This window comes from Trichosurus vulpecula, chromosome 7 (genome assembly GCF_011100635.1).
Source record: "Trichosurus vulpecula isolate mTriVul1 chromosome 7, mTriVul1.pri, whole genome shotgun sequence".
Lineage (NCBI taxonomy): Eukaryota > Metazoa > Chordata > Mammalia > Diprotodontia > Phalangeridae > Trichosurus > Trichosurus vulpecula.
The window spans coordinates 81,909,013-81,926,244 of record NC_050579.1 but is presented as its reverse complement, the minus strand read 5'-3'; positions in this window follow the sequence as shown (position 1 = coordinate 81,926,244).

Here is a 17,232-nt window from a genome sequence, read left to right as displayed (position 1 = left end):
CAGTGAAGAAAGGTGTTCCAGGAAGACCAAATGTTATGTCAAAGCAACTGCAGGGTCAATAAATTTAGATTTTCCACCAACATGATTGCCCTACTTCCTGTGCTATGCTGTTAGTCCAACTCATAAATACTATAGCTGTTGCTGTAATAAGAAAAAACAAGAAACATTCCTTGAATGTCTTGGAGTGGAATACTTCTGAAATCCCTTGATTCCCCAACAGAAAACATATTTAAAAGAAGAATAGTCATGAATCAGTAACAGCTGCACCAGACACCTGTTATTTATTCCCATCATTAAAGTTTCCATGGCATTTCATAAAGAACTGGGTATCTTTTCCTAGAGAAATACCCTGAGTTCTTGAGTACATCCAACTGTTTCCTAAAACAAGGGGGCTCTACAAGGTACATTCATTAGCAGGGTTAGCCCTTGGCAAAGTTATTAAGTTGGCAAAGTTGATTTTTTGACATTCCTCTCCTGAGCTCCCCAGTCCCTGGCACATATCTTGTCCCATTCCCAATGTTCTAATGGCATTTCCTGATAATATTCAAGGTGTGACCATTTCTAGGGCATTTATGTTTCTATAAGAGACTCTTGAACACCCAAAGGAATGAATCTCAAGGGTGTCCCCTTTATTCATTCATTCAACAAATGTTGGCCCCTACTGTGCACTCTGCATAAGCAGCTAAAGGTGAAGTTTTTTGGTCCAGACCTATGATTTCATTGTACGAAATTCCTGGTGAGGAAACCCCATCTATCAATGCACATCTGCAACTTTAAGTCAGAGAGTTGCCTAAGAAACTAAGAAATTATGTGATTGCCCAGGGTGACATAGCCAGAATTCACCAGAGGCAAGCCTTGAACCCAGATCTTCCTGTCTCTAAGACCAACTTTCTATGTATTACACCACGGTGAGAGAAAAGTGAGAGAAAAAGACAAATGGGACATCTTCAAGGAGCTTACAAGATTGTAGCAGGTAGAATGCATATACACAAGTATGATCCAAGGCAGCATGTTGTGATAAGTGCCATAAGAGCGTAACAAGAAAAGTTCAGCGTACAGTAGATAGAGTACTGGGCCTGGAGTCATGAAGACCTGAGTTCAAATCCAGCCTCAGACACTTACTAGCTGGGTGACCCTGGAAAAGTAACTTCACTTCTGTCTGCCTCTGTTTTCTCATCTGTAAAATGGGGATCATAACAAGCACAAGGTTGTAAGGACCAAATGAGATACTTGTAAAGCATTTAGCACAATACCTATCATATAGCAGGCATTTAGTAAATGCTTCTTCCCTTCCCTTCCCCTCCCTTCCCTTCCTTTCTTTTCTTTCCCCTCCCTTACTTTCCTTCCCTTTCATTCCTTTCCTTCTGTCCCCTTCTCTCTCTTCCCTTCGCTTCCCCATACAACAGATCTAAACTAAAAGATCACTTGCCTCCCTGCCATTGACAATCTTATCTGGACACAGGGGAGGATCTCAGCAAGCCCTAGAAGATGAGAATACTTGTTACCATCACATGCGCAGGAAAGCCAAGCTGTGCTCGATGACAGTGGCCAAGCGAACCTCAAGAGCTGTACCCATGCTCTGGTGGGGGTTTCACGGCTCTTCACCCACCCAAAAGGAGAAAATGAAAGTGCAAATGAAGAGTCAAATTTCATTTCCTAGAACTCTAAACTTCTAGAGGCAGCAAGACTTCCTTGGGAGGCCAAAAGAGAAACAACGGATGTTCCCAGGTCAGGTGCAAATTCTCAGTGACTATTTAAAACAAAACCAAAAAAAAAAAAACCAGAATAATGGTCGCAAATACATCTGTATATGACTGTATATACATGTATGGAAACAAAAGCATAAACTGCTGAGCCTGGAGTCAGAAAGATCTGAGTTCAAATCCAGTCTCAGATACTCACTAGCTGCATGACCCTGGACAGGGCACTTAGCCTCTGTGTGCCTCAGTTTCCTCATCTGTAAAATGTGGATCATAATCACATCTACCTCCCAGGGTTGTTGTGTAAATCAAAGGAAATGATGATTATAGAGTGCTTAGAACAGTGCCTGGCACATAATAAGTACTATACAAATGTTAGCTGTCATTATTTATATTTCTAGGAACTCCAAAACTAAAAGAGGTTTTTGTTGTAAAAAACAGGAGAAACTGAGAGAAACTCACATGACAAGGCCCGTGGCTGACAGCATTAATCCCAGCAGGGCTCACTATTGTCCAGTCTTCTCTCTCCAAGTGTGGTGGGGCTCAGGAGGATGGATAGAGTGGAAAGCCCAATTGCTGCATTTCCCTGGTCATTGAAAGAAAGGTGAGATTTAGGGCCTCCGCTCTTGTGCTCCTTTTAAGCAGTACAAGGAGGAGGTGTGATCATAAGTTCTTTGACCCATACATACCTCTAGTCTCTGTTGAAATAAAGCTCTCCTTTCTTACCATCAGATTTTTTTCCCTTTATTCTGGGCATTGAGAATTGTGATGGGAGAATATTTGGTTGATTTTGGATACACACAGCCTATCTATCAATAATTCAGATTTTAATCCTAAGGATGGTATTCTAAGCAAAGCAGGAGAAGATTTAAGATTTTCAAGACATAAACTCAGAGGTAAATTTTCTATATAAAAAAGAATTCATTCTTGGGTTCATCAAGTGTATTGTATCTAAGCATTTCTATCCCAAGGGAAAGGAAAAAATAAGCTCCAATTCTGTTCGGATATACCACTTATTAGTTCTGTAACTTCGATAAGTCACTTCATTGCTTTGTCCTTCAGTCTTCCTTTCTGTAAAAATAGGTAAGAATGTTTGCCCTACCTAGAATATTTGAATCTTGGAAGGGATTTCAATCAGTCAGTCAACAAACATTTATTATATGCCAGGCACTGTGTTAAGCAGTGGGGTTACAAAGAAGAGGGGGGAAGCAACCTGGGCCTAGGTACAACCTCACCTCCATGAGTTTCCCTGCACTAGCTATTATGTGGACCAAGTTGCAGTGATGGTGGAGAGAGCCAGCCCTTCTTATTCCTCACTGAAAATCTTAGAATTGTAGAAAATAAAACAAGCCAGAACCTATCTCTTCTTTTAATTTATGTAGTGCCCAGTCCCTAACACTATCATGGAGCTGTAGAGAACCAAGGGACCATTCAGGGCTTGCCACATCATATCAAAACACAAAGTCTTTTCGGTCCTAGGTCTCCAACGGCTGGAAGCAAGTCCCCTGAAGCTCCAGTTGGGACCAAGAAGGAAAGCTCTGAGTGTCCTTCATGAGATGGTCCCTATAGGCCAATTCAGCCTCTGCTACATATGCAATAGGTTAAAACACTTTCAAAAACAAAAGATGGTCATTCTTACTGTATTGAATATGTCTTTTCACCTCTCCCATACTAGAGGTTCCAAGGTGGCTGGCCAGCTACCTGTGGCAACGCTCCCTCCTACATCAGCTATTTTTTGAAGTAAAGTAGTTTAAGTCGACTATATGAAAAGGCAGAATCTGACCTAAATTCATCAACAAATACAATGTTTAGATAAAGATGCATGTTAGGCTAAAGAGAAGAGAATTACATTTCTAATTCTATTCTATTTTCATTGCCAACAGGGAATTCGTGATTTATACAGAATTCCCTAGTGTTCAGTGTTCAGTTCAGGAGAGTTCAGTTCAGGTTACCACCTTTTGGAAAGGAGGACATTGACAAACTGGAACATGCCTAGAGAAGGACAACCAGGACAGTCAGGGGACCAGAAATCGTTATAGATAAGGATCAGTTGAAAGACTTGGGGAGGTTGAGGCTGGGGTATTTGAGGGGTAGATGTATAGTTCTTCAAAGTAGAAGTATTTGCAAGCTTGTGATATGGTGATGACAGTACACTTGTTCCGTTTTTTCCCAGAGGAAAGAACTCAGGAGTAATGAATGAAACTTATGGAAAGGGTGATTGAGGCTCGATATAATAATTAGTTTCATCCTAAAATGTAATGGGCTACCCAAGGAGGCAGTGGATTTCCCCTCCCTTTGTTGGGAGGCTGAGTTGGTATACGGCGAATTCCAGCTCGGGTGCACGTTAGAGGAGGGTATCTCTGTCCAGTCACCATACAGAGGAGATTCTCCTTCAGGTATGGGTTAGACCAGATGACTGCTGAGATCCCTTCAAATCTGCGAAGCTGTAATTCTATGAATTTATTTTGTCTCTACCTGTAATTTGACTGGTTTAGGGAACTCCCTGTTAGGATACCAATGCAGAACAGTAACTGTTTTCCAGATGGTGATATTAATGGAGGTATTGTTGTACAGACAGCATGTGCCTGAAGTGGGGCTTGAACCCAGGTGTTCTTGGTCAGCCAACTCTCCCTCTCCCTCCATGGTACCCATAAAATTCTGTGGATGTTAGGACCTAAAACCTAGGTTTTCACACAGGCTATAGGTTTTTGAAAGAAGGGGCCATTTTTAATGGATCTCAAACTGTCAACTCATATATCTTTGATTTGACAAGTTAAATCATGTTTTCTTGGGACTGTAAACAACCCCCCCAAAAAAAAAACCCTTGTAATATAAAAATCCTCAAATGCGTATCTTCCCCAAAGCAGTGTCAGAATGGGATTTTATTGTGCTCAGCTCTCAGGGATTCCTAAAAGCACATTTACTTCATCAGATAGGCAGCCCAAGGCATTGGCCTCTTTTTATTGGGGAGGAAACTGAGAGTTTAAATGACATACTCAGTGTTGCTTTAGGCCTAGAAACAGAACTTACGGCTCTTGCTTCTTCAGTAGGGGTCCGTCTCCGCTACGCCCTGTTGGACATTGTTTATTATGGTAGCTATTTTCTGATTCCTTTCAGTAAGTTCTTCATGGTCTGGTGACCTTTTCATTTTGGTTAAGAATTACAGTAGAAAGTAAAACTCCAATATAGCTTCTAGTTTGGGTGTCACAATAGCTCCAGAAATGACAAGAGAGGAGGGTCGTTAGAGGGACACTGGGTAACAGGGTGAGAGGGGAATGTATGAAAATAGAACAAAAAAGAAGCTCACAGAAGCCATGTCAGAATTTAGGTTGATGTTTATAGCACCCCCTTTATGTCATGGAAACTCAACAGAGAAAAGTATTCAGAGCCTACTGTGTGCCAAGAACTGAGCATAGCAACACAGTAGTGAATGAAAAAAAAAATTTAGAACTTACTATATGCAAAATTCTGTGCTAAGTTCTAGGGATAGAAATAGAAAAATAAGACAGTCCTTACTCTCAAGGATCTCACATTCTAACAGAGAGAGAGATAGCACATAATGGGAGATATTGACTCTAGTTAGATAATAACATCCAGCAGTCCTTAGAATGGAAGGGCATCTTCTCTAATGTCATTTTCATTGATAAGACCATCTGTTTCTGATGCTGAACCATTTGACAGCATCAAGCAGTTAGTGGTGATAACTAATCAAATGAGAATTATAAACAAAATAAATCCACGGAATTACAGCTTCTCAGATCTGAAGGAACCTCGGGGGCCATCCAGTCCAACCTATACCTGAAGAAAAATCTCTTCTTGACTAGACAAGCAGTCATCCAAAATTTAATGTCTTTTCTAGTCAACTAATTCTCTTCCAGACAAGTCTTCTCCTACAGATAAAACACCCCCAGTTCCTTCAGCTAATCCTCATACATCATGATCCTGAGTCTCTTTGCCATCCTAATTACCCTTCTCCGGACACTCTCCAGCTCATCATTGTCTTTCCTAAAATGTGGCACACAGAGAACTGAATTCAATCCTCCATATAAGTTCTGACCCAAGCAAAGTACAGTGGGACTGCCTCTACGCCTTTCTCAATGCTCACTTTAAATATTTTGACTGCTATTATCATACTTTTCTCTTACAATCTATTAAAAAAATCCAGAACATTTTCAGACAAATTATCTAGCCATGCCTCCCCAACTCATAGTAATATTTTAACCTGTGCAAGACAACATTTGTTTCTATTAAATCTCATTTTCTTCAATAAGCAATAGTGAATAGCTCTGTATTGCCTCTAAAATCAAATATAAACACCTCTGTTTGACATTTAAAGGCCCTCACAACTTGGCCCCAGCCTACCTTTCCAGCTTTATTATACATGCCTCTCCTTGATGCACTCTTCCAGCTAAATTGGCTTCTTGCTCTTCCTTACATACAATGCTATTATTTCCTATTTCTATGCCTTTGCACTGGCTTCCCCCATACCTGAAATGTGCTCCCTCCTTACCTCCACATTTTAGATTCCCTAATTTCCTTTGAAGCTCAGCTCATGTCACCTTCTATATGAACACTTTCCTGATTCCTTCAATTGCCAGCACATTCTCTTCAAAAAAAAAAAATCATCTTGCTGTATAGAGGCAACATGGTGTCACGGATAGAGAGCCAGTCTCAGAAGACCTGGGTTGAAGTCCTGTCTCTGACACATGTATGACCCTGGGTAAGTCACTTACCTTCTCAGGGCTCTAGATATCTCTCTAAAACAATAAACTGTGGAGAAGGTGCCTACCCATATTGGCATAAGGAATTTTACCATCCAGGAGCTCCCTGTACCAATGAACTCACAGATCCAATCTCTATCCCAAATTTTGTATGTACTCATACACACTATATGCATATACTATTTCCCCAATAGAATATAAATCCTTTGATTGTGAGGATAATTTTTGTTTGTTTTTATTCTATCCCCATTACCCAGCCAATATCTGCACATAGTCAAGGCCAGATAAATGTTTTCTGATTGGTTGATATCACCTCCAGGAGCTCATATAAAGTCCTCTGTTTGATATTCAAGGCATTTCATAACCTGACCTCCTCCTACCTTTCTAGTCTTATACCTTTCTCGTCTCCTTCCTGCCCTGTGTACTCTACCATCCAGTAACCAGGGCCACCTGGCCATTCCACAAACAAAACATTCCATTTCGATTCTCTAGACATTTTCACTGGTTGTCCCCATACCTGGACAGGCTCTTCCTCCTCATATCTGTCTCCTGGCTTCCCTGGCTTCCTTTAAATGCCAGCTAAAGTTCCACCTTCTACAGGAAGACTTTCCTGAATCCTTAATGCTAATGCCTTCCTTCTGGTGATTATCTCCAATACATCCTGTATATAGTTTGTTTGCACAGAGCTATTTTCATGCTCTCTCCCTGATTAGACCATGAGGTCCCTGAGAACAGAGACTGTATGTCTTTGTGGCCCTCATACTTAGCAAAGTGCTGCATATAGTAGGTGCTTAATAAATGCTTGTTGACTAACTTGATTAATACATGGATTTGGTTCAACATTCTATCCTGTTAAGATCTTTCTGGATCTTGATTCTGTCATTTGACTGTTAGCTATCCTTCCTAACTTTGTATCAGGTACAAATTTAATAAGCATTTATGTCATCTTTACCTTTATTCAAGTTATTGATAAATAGCTAAACAGTAAAAGGACCAAAAATAAGTCAGAGGCATTCCACTGGAGACCTCCTTCCAAAATGACATTAAACCATTAATGGCTACCACTGGAGTCTAACAGTTATCAAGTCAGTGTCAAATCTATCCAATTCTATCATCACCTATTTCACATGTCTCCGTAACAACATGAGAAACCTTGCAAAGGGCTTTGCTAAAATTTAAGTAAACTCTATCTACAGCATGCCCTCGATCCATCAGTCTAGCAAGGAGTGTAGTAAAGGTCAGTGTAGCATGACCTTTTGACGAAGCCATGCTAACTCCTTATAAGATCACTTATTCCTTGATCACCTATCGAATTAGGAATCAAAGTCAATCCTATAGTTGGCAGACTCCAGTCTCTTTCCTCTTTTGAAATTTAGGGTGATATTTACCCTTTTCTAGTCCTACAGAACCTCAAAGCCTCTAGCATTTCCCAAAGATTACTTGACCATATCTCGGTAATTAAATCTGTCATTTCTTTCAACATCCGTTGGGGTGTAGTTCATATGGGCCTGGTGACTTTCATCAATGTCGATAAAAAAGAGATATCAATGTCCCTTACTATTTCCCCATTGTTGTTCTTGCTGTTAATGATGATGATGGTGATGATCCTTCATTCTTGGAGAGGACCAATGACATCATGAGGGTGATGTCTTGACTATCCCATATAGCTTGAGCATCGACTCCCTATTAGCCATTTTTGTCCTGTCCTTTTCAGTCTGAAGCTCATTCTCTTTGGCTGAGAAAACAAGCAAATGAATTGAGCAGGTTCTGTTTTTCGCTCTGCTCTCATCATTGTCCAGTTCACTCCAGCAATAGTCCTATCCTTCTCTGAGTCATTATCCTTTAATAAAGGATGACCCAAAATGCTCAGTGCAGTTTTGAGACATTAAAGTTCAAAACTGCACTGAGAATTTTTGGAGTACCCTGTAGAGCTTTTTAAAATCAATCTTTTGTTGTTCTTAACTTTATCAGCTTATTCTGAGCTCATAGTGCTTTTGACACTCTTCTTCAGGACAGTGCTATGTCACCTTGCCTCCATCTTCCATATATATCTTTCTAAAATTTATTTTAGTTTGATGACTTCCCTGTGGATCCACATCTGTCTCAACATCTGTCTCAAGTAATCAATCAATATTTATTAAGTACATACTATGTGCCAGGCACTGTGATACAAACTAAGAATAAAAAGACAAAAGTCAAATAGTCTCTACTTGAGGTGCTTGGGTTCTCATGGGGGAGATAACACATATACACATTGAGGTATGTCCATATAAGTATATACAAATCTACACGAAATTAATATAAGGTAGTTATGGGAGGAGGGACATTAAGAGCTAAGGGAATCAGAATAGGCATCGCAAAGAAAGTGGTACTGGAGCTGAGTCTTAAAAGAAACCAGGGGTCCAAGAGGCAGAGGTGAGGAAGAAGTGTACTCTAGACATTGAGGACAACCAACGAAAAAGGATGGAGACAGGGGATTGGATGCCCCTTTGAACAATTCTCCATCTTCATCCTCAAAATTATTTTCCATTCATGTCTTCAGAATTTCATTTCTAAAACCTCCCTATCCTTCCTGACTTTTCTCCCCCTATAGAAAATCGGTCTTTTCTTTTCTTTGTATCTTTTGAAATTTGTCCTACCAAAATCCAAAGTTAGACAACATCTGACTTTCCCCTCTTTCTCCATCACAAAACCTCAGAGGAAATGGTTATTTTTCCCCAAGTTCCCATCATTTCCACTTCAGCAACCAGATCTTCCTTGTCAGTGAAGTAAAACATATTCACAAAAATCCCAGAATTTGTGAGCCAGTTAATCTAACCCATATCTGAAAAAAAGAATTCCCACAATAACATACCTGACAAGTGGTCATCCAGACTCTGCTTGAAGAAATTCAAGGCAGGGGAACTCACTACCTCCAGGGGCAGGCCACTCCATTTATGGACAGCTCTAATTGCAAGGGAGTTTGGCTTTTTTCTAAAATCAATCCTAAATCTGACTCTTTGCACCTTCTACCCATTGCTCCTGGTTCCACTCTCTGAAGCCAAACAGAGCAAGTATAATCCCTCTTCCATGTGACAGCCCATCAAATACTTGAAGACCTTGTCCCCTTGAGTCTTGTCTCCAGAGAAAAAGGAAACCAGCTGCTACCTTAAAGAGACAGAAGCTAGACCTACCAAGCCATTTAATAACAGCCTTACCCAAGGTAAGGCTCTCAGCGAACTCCAAGTTTCCAACTTAGGGTTAGAATTTCTGCAGCTGTGACATACCATCACTGTGGAAGGACAGGGAAGAACTGTGTGATTGCTTTGATTTAAGATGAATTAAGGTGAAAAAGTATCAGGGGAATAATTTCTTCTCTCTAAGACAGATGGTCATTCTAAACAGGTGTGTTTATGCCTCAAAAAAATGTCAGGAAGATAATATGGGGCTGTAGGGTGGGCTGTGGGGAGTCACTCTTCTGACAAGGAAAGTTATCAAAAATATTTTCTAGACTTGATACTGCTTTTATGCTGAAAGAAATCTCTATGTTTTTGTATACAAGCTGTCCTTACTCAAGGACACTCAACTGACTTCTGTAAAATGAGGCTAGAACTTAGATGTTACTGGTGTTACTGATGTAAATTAGAATGACATTTTTAAAAAAATGTATTGTTTCAATCAAGCTTGCCATATCTAAAGGGTCCACTCTTTCCAAAATGGTCTTCTTTCTTGGATGCTTGAAACCAGGCCTGGCCTTATATATCCCAAAGAGATTTAAAAAGAGAAAATGGACCCAGATCTACAAAAAGGCGTAAAAATGTACAGAAAAGCTCTTTTGTGGTGGCAAAGACCTAGAAACTAAAGGACACCCACCAATTGGGATGTGGCTGAACAAAATATAGTATATTAATGTTATGGAATACTTATGTGACACCATAAGAATTGATGAAGTGGACAGTTTTGGAGAAACCTGAAAAGACTTTTATGAGCTGATGCAAAGTAAAGAGAGCAGAACCAGGGAAACGGTTTATGCTATAATGACAATATTGTCAAACCAAATAACTTTAAAATTGAGAACTTAAGAAATCTGCTCAACACAACGGCCAACTATGATTCCAGAGGACTAATGATGAAAAATCTACCTACCTTCTGACAGCTGTAAGGGACTTAATGTGCAAAAAGAGACATACATTTTTTACATGTAACATTTATTTTGCTTACTTATGCATTTTTGTTTTTTTTTCCTTGGTGGGGGGGCTGTGTTGAGGAGGAGCAAGGAGATGGAAACGATGGGGGGTGGAGAAAGCCTGTTAACTTTTTAAAATTACTAAGTACCAGTGCCCAGGGTCATCCTGCTGCTACCCTCTGACTTTCCATGGCCTTGAGGTGCTCCATTATCTCAACCTGATCTCCCTAACCAAAATTAAGCCTAGTCTGTATTTGGGAGTGGGGCAGAGGAAACCAGATCTCAGCTAGGTAATAATAGGCAGTAAGAGAAAAATCAGGTTAACTAAGTTGTGCTAACCCTCTAGCTAAATAATATTTTAATATCTCATTACTTAATGTCTTACCTCAAGTTTAAATGAAGTTTCCCTAAAAGTATCTTAAGGACTATCAGGCAATGATGTGAATTTCAGGCACTCAGGCTAATAGATGGGGGAGTTTGGGAGGGGGTCAAGGAAGAGGAATTGCTCCATTCAAGTCAGTGCATGATACAGTTGTCTGTACCATGTAAGGAAGAGTAACTGAAATGTATCAGACCTCCAAGACAAGTTATGAGAAATCAAACTACAAACTGCTTATTCCTTGAAAAAACAAGTATTCTCTCTCCCTCCCTCTCCCTCCCCTCCCCCCCCCCTCTCTCTCTCTCTCTCTCTCTCTCCCCCTCCCTCTCCCTCTCTCTCTCTCTCTCTCTCTCTCTCTGCTCTCTTCCTCTACTGGTTCCTTGTCCTCTACCTAAAAACATATAGTCTTCCATTTTAATTTTTTAAAAACCCTTAATTTTTCCCAGTGTTTGCTTTACTCTACCTTCTCTTTTCCCCTTTACTAATAAACTTCTAGAAACACTCATAGGTGCCTCTAGCCACTACTTTGTCACTATCAACTCATTACTCCATTGAAATTGCCTTTTCCTAGGGCATGTTTTCACAAATGACTTTTTAGTTACCAAATCTGTTAGCCTCAGTTCTCATTTTTGTTATGCTCTGCCCAGGACTTAACAAGCTGAGCTAGAAGGAATCAGCGGCACAGGGGCAACGACTGAAACAGGAAACTGAAGGGAGCGCTGAGGTACCAAAGGAAAAAGAGAGATAAAAGCAGACCATTGGACCCTGGAAGAATCTCAGAACAAATAACTCAACTTAAAGTTACTACTTGTATTCACTCATTAAAGAACTCAGAGAAATTCTCCCCAAAGAGTCTGCTCTTTTCCCAACTTTCCTCTCTCCATGCTTGTCTGGTAAGTGATATAATAACATACTCTGCTTGATTTTTTCCCTAACATTTCCCATATACCAATTTTGCCTCAATCATAAAGAGGTCATGGGTTATCTAGAGATGCACAAAACTTTAAATTAGAAGAAAGAAACAAACCTCTGTCTGAATTCTAGAAATATTCCTTACTGGGGGCTCTGAGCTATTAAAATTGAACCAATAACTTTTCATCAGATATAAACTACATGAAACAGCAGAGAAAGGAACCTAGGACCTAAAGGCCCTAATATTGTAAATAAAAATGTAAAATTGTAAATTACATAAAAATGTAAAATGCTAGGGGCCATTATGTTGGCCTAAGCTAAAAGTAAGCTAGATTTTGCAACAAGGTGTGACTAATTAAATCACTAGCCTAAGATACAAGTAAGGAAAGAGGGCTGGGTGGAAATAACCAAAATCTACATGAGATTCAGCTTTGCCCCTTCCACAAAGGAGGAAGGAGCAAAGAGGATAAAGTACCTTCCAGAGTGCTACCCACAAGTATGCCCCTCAAATTCAGCATGTCCAAAACTGAACTCCATCTTTCCTCAAAAACCTGCTCTTTGACCCAGCCACTCTATTTCTATTAATGGTACCACCTCCCAATCACCCAAGCTCAAAATATCAATCACTTTTGATTCACTATCAATGGATGATAAATTTGGTCAATTGCCAAATCCTATTGATTAGACTCCAGCAATATCTCTCACATACATCCCCTTCTCTCTTTTCCCACTGCTACCACCCAAATTTAGACTCTCATCATCTCTTGCTTGGATTTTCTAACAGTCTTAGTTAATATGATATTACATAAGTGTTCCATAACATTAATTAATTAATCAATTCTAACAGTTATTAGTTACTCATCCTACTTCCAGTCTCTCTCCTTTCTAATTTATTCTTTAAAAACCTGACAAAATAGTCTTCCTAATTCATAAGTAGCTAGATGGTGCAGCAGATAGAGCACTTGGCTTGGCGTCAGGAAGACTCATCTTCCTGAATTCAAATCTGGCCTCAGATACTTCCTAGCTATGTGATCCTGGGCAAGTCACTTAACCCTGTTTATCTCACTTTCCTCATCTGTAAAATGAGCTGGAGAAGGAGACGACAAACTGCTACCTTTGCCAAGAAAACCCAGTGGGGTCACAGGGAGTTGGACATGACTGAACAACAACAACAAATTCATAAATCTGACTATTGCTAGGCAAAGACTGTGCCATTTTTCATATTTGTGCACCTAGCTCTCTGCCTTTCACTTTACAGGAATTTAACAAATGTTTATTGCATAATAAATTATGCACGCTACTCTCCTTCCTCTGAAAATAAACCACTCTGTTCAGATGCATTATGGGGAAATGCCTTTAAAGAGAGAGAACATTTCACAACTCCTTCACTAATGGAGCAAGTGGTCATTCCCTACCTTCTCATTATCCCAAGGACTCCCAGTTTAGCTATTCTCTCCACTTCTGTACGTGCAACATCCCTGGGTCTTCTGCTCTTCACCTGAATTCTCTTAGGTATTATCTGCCTCAATTAGAGTGTAAATTTCTTAACAGCAGTGACTGTCTCACTTTTTTCTATTTGTATCCCAGCACTTAGCATTTAGTCCCCAAACACTACATATCTGACACTTGGTAAAGTGATGGACAAATGGTTTTCATTCACTTAGTTATTCAATACCTCTGCCTTGTCTTCTCCCTATCCCAAATGACATAGAAAAATCATGAAGTAGGTAGAATTTTTTATCCATTCTCTCCCTTCCCCATCCCTTAATATCACCCCGCATATGCTCAAAGCCTTAATCTATTCATGTACAAAGTTAGGGGATTAAAAGAAATAACTTTTAAAGTCCCTTTCATCTTTGACATTTTAGGGTTCTAGAAACTAATCGCATGACCATAAGCAAATCTCTTAGCCTTCTTTTTGATTTAATTAACTCAATAATAGTAAAGACAGAGCAGACTTCAAAGCCAAGAAGGTCTGGGTTCAAGCCTTGTCTCTGGCTATGTGACCTTGGGTGAGTCACTGAACCTCCAAGTGCTCTAGGCAACTATCTAAGTTGTAGAGGTACCAACCTGCATTGGTAGAGGGATTTCCTTAGCTCAGAGTTCCCTTTATCAATGAAATCATAGGTCCTGTCCATATACCTTACTCAGCTTTAAAATGGGAATGGTAATACCAGAGATGTTGTAAGGATTTAATGAGTTATAACTGACATCTATATATAGATATCTCATTTGAGTTTTGCAACAACCTTATGAGGTTAGTACCACGATTTTCATCTCTGCTTTAAGATAAGGAAGCGAGATCTTAGACAGGGGTTGAGCAACATTTTAGTAATTGTATAGCTAAGGGCCAGAAGCAGGTTTTGAACTCACACTCTATCTACTTTGCCATGTTGTCATAGTGTCCCTCCAAGTGTGTTGGAGGGTATAAAATGCTGTGTAAATACCAAGTATATGTAGCAGTGGTAATACTATTATTATAGATATATTTTTTCCTAAAAAAGAAAAACTCCATCTTAATTTTCTAGCTAATTATGCTATGTGCATACAGCATTTATTTTAACTAAAGACCAAAGCTGAGCACTTTTAAAATTATCCAATTTGTTAATTATTTTATTTCACTAAAAATTAATTAAGCTCCTACTGTGTGCAAAGAATTTTTTTAAATAAGGAATTATCCTTTCCTTTATGGAGTTTCTAATCTAGTAAGGGAATCTGCTTGCAAATAAGTGTGAGAAACTGTAATACAAAAATCATACATAAATGAAATGCCTAAGAGAGGTCTAATACACAGTGCTAGGTAAGCAGTAGAAAATATGGTTACATTTCTAATGTCAAAACTAATCATTGCAGAGACAGGTGCCATTCATTGTTGTCCTTCAGTCACTTCAGTTGCGTCCAATTCTTCATGACCCCATTTGGGGTTTTCTTGGCAAAGATACTGGAATAGTTTGCCATTTCCTTCTCCAGCTCATTTTACAGATGAGGCAACTGAGGCAAACAGGGTTAAGTGATTTGCCCAGGGTCACACAGCTAGTAAGTGTCTAAGGCTAGATTTGAACTCAGAAAGACTCATCTTCCTGATTCCATGCCCAATATCTTCTTCACTGTGCCATCTAGCACCCAAGAGCTATTAGTAGCCATTAATAAAAATGTAACATTAGACACTAAAGACTTTTAATATTATATTTATGAATTTTATGCATATTTTATTTCCTAGGTTCAGCCAATACTTAGTTATACTGGTATTTCTAATCAAGGTATAAAGTCTTATTTACACTAATAAATTACTAAATTTCACAAAAGAAGAATAAAGAGTATAATTCTTGAGCTTACTAATTGTCTTTCTCCATACAGACATTAGCTCTTGTTTGTGTTTAGCCCAATTCACAACAAATAAAGGCTGCATCATGCATATGGCAAATATCTGCGTTTTAGATACTACAAACAGTATTAACATAAACTATTTTTCCATGATCCTATAGGTCAAAAGGGATGATTGGTTCTTTAATTTTCTGGACTCTACTTCCTAGGCTCCAAAATAGTGAACAATATAATCACAGTTCACGTTTTATAGCATCTGAAGGTTTATAATGTGTGTTCCTTATGACAACATTATGAAGAACATAGTGTAAGTATTACTATGTCCATTTAGGCTCAGAGAGGTTAAATATTTTGCCCAAGGTTATACAGGTGGCATCAGAGATGAAATTTGAATGTAGAACTTGTGGTCTGGGTCCAGCACTCCTTCCACAGCACTAACATAAGTGAACACCAAGATCTCTAATGGAAAGATGTGCCATATGCATAGACATAGGCACCAGTTTGTATTCAGAGGACCTGGGTTCCAATCCCACCTCTAATAACTACCTGTGTGAATTTGGACAAGTCACTTAACCACCCCTGGGTTTCAGTTTTTTTCATGTGTAAAATGAAAGGGTTGAAGTAGATAGCTTCAGAGTTTTCTTCTGGTTCTAAACTGATGAAGTCCAGGGTATCAACCTGTTGTCTGGCAGCCCGGATAGTCAATCAACCAACCCCCAAGCATTTTTTAAGTGCCTATACTGTGTGAGGTAGCTTGTGTCAGGCACTGGAGATTCAAAGACACCAATGAACAGTCCGTGCTCTCGAGGAGTAGGTATCCTATCTAGAAAGGCTTCATATAGAAAATGACAGGATTAGACTATGTGACCTATAAGATCTCAAGTATTCAGTCATAATCCTATGAATCTGGCTGCTGAGGAGATGGAGCGATTGTGCTGTTGATTCCATCGGGTTCATGAGCAAGGAAATCAATCTGGTCTCTGGCCAGCCACTTCCTGTTAGAGCGAGAAGTCAGGCTGGCAGGGTTGCCACTGCATTATCCCTTCTAGCCTGGTGCCATACCAGCTGGAAGATATATAATAAGATATAATAAGAATGAGGCAAAAGGAGGCTCATATATCTAGTCCATATCTAGGAGGGTAATGAATTAGTGCCAGGGCTGTAACTAGGGCAGGGCAATGAGAGGTTTTGTTTTGTTTTTTTTCCTCAGGGCACAAATATTTAGAGAGTACTGACAACATTTATAACCCAACAGACAGAAACAATTAAGCTGAGCACCTAGTTAGCAAGAAGGAAGAATTCAAATAGAAATCTTCCCCCCAGCCAAGCCCTGCGCTGCTCTCTCACTCTCCGCAGGATTGGCAACTTGAGTCTCAAGAAGTCCCAGGGTCTCTGTTTTCTCCTCACATACGCCAGGACTAGGCCAGGCCTTTACTGAATGCTGGGGGGAGAAAGCAGGAAGGAGGGTAGAAACTTTGTACTGCATGTCCCTGGCTCCAGAATGACCAATTAAAGCTGATTAGTGGTCCCTTAGATTCATGTGGGGATATTTGAGTTCACTGTTTGGCCCATTTGGATAATCCCCCTCTAACAAAAATAGTACGTATATTATCACCGTCTTGATGGTTGGTAATAAATTAAGGCACAGAGTGGCTAATAACTTCAAAACACAGGATTTAGAAGTTGGAAGTGACCTTAGAGATCTCTGAGGGGTCACACAGCAAGTCCTGAGAGAGAACCCGGGATTCAGATAGCTACTCTCCCAATCCCCTGTCCCAGCCCAGCTGCCACTACTGTTACTGGTACTGCAGTTTCCTGTGGCTACAAAAGTCACCCTGTCTGTGCTTGCATAAGACTAGGGGATAAAATGAGGGGGTGGACTTGCTGAGTCACCACTAGTCCTCTAAACAATCTTTGAAAAGAGCTTACTTTTCCATTTAATAGAGAGCTAGCTCCATGGCAGCTTTGGCTGCATCGTTGTGGGGCCTCCTCTGGCTTGGAGAAGAAAGCTAGAGGGAGGCAAGCAGAGGG